This window comes from Condylura cristata, unplaced genomic scaffold (assembly GCF_000260355.1).
Source record: "Condylura cristata isolate star-nosed mole 26May11 unplaced genomic scaffold, ConCri1.0 scaffold00009, whole genome shotgun sequence".
NCBI lineage: Eukaryota > Metazoa > Chordata > Mammalia > Eulipotyphla > Talpidae > Condylura > Condylura cristata.
This window is the reverse complement of record NW_004567110.1, coordinates 753,534-754,381: the sequence shown is the minus strand read 5'-3', so window position 1 is coordinate 754,381 and position 848 is coordinate 753,534.

The following is an 848-nucleotide window of genomic DNA, read 5'->3' as shown; positions in this document are numbered from 1 at the left end:
GCAGCAGCGGAAGACTGCAGGGGCCGGGGCTGAGCCCGGGGCTGAGGGACGCCCTCTGGGCCCCTGGGCTCCAAACTGGCCGCGCACAAGACGGGGAGCCGGACTGGCCTGCCCCAGCTGGCCAGCACCGTCACCAGCAGCGTCGCCGTCAACAGTGTCACCAGCACCATCACTACTGTCCCCGTCACTGTCACCAGCACCATCACTATCACCAGCACCAAGACCGTCACCACTGTCACCATCACCACTGTCATCATCACCATCACCACCGTATCAGCGCTATCACCATCACCAGTCACTATCACCACTGTCACCAGCACTATCACCGTCACCAGTCACTAGCACCACCGTCACTGTCACTAGCACCATCACCATTGTCACCGCCATCACTATCACCACTGTCATCATCACCATCACCATCACCACAGTCACTATCACCAGTCATCATCACCATCACCACTGTCACCAGCACGATCACCGTCACCACAGTCACTATCACTACTGTCACCATCACCATCACCAGCACCACTGTCACCAGCACCAGCACCATCACCAGTCACTGTCACCACTGTTACCAGCACTGTCACCACTGTCACTATCACAGCCGTCACCGCCACTGTCACCAGCACCAGTGCCACCGTCACTATCACCACTGTCACCACCATCACCATCACCACTGTCACCAGCACCATCACCATCACCAGTCACTATCACCACTGTCACCAGCACCATCACCATCACCACTGTCACCAGCACCATCACCACTGTCACCAGCACCATCACCATCACCAGTCACTATCACCACTATCACCAGCACCATCACCATCACCATCACCATCACCACTGTC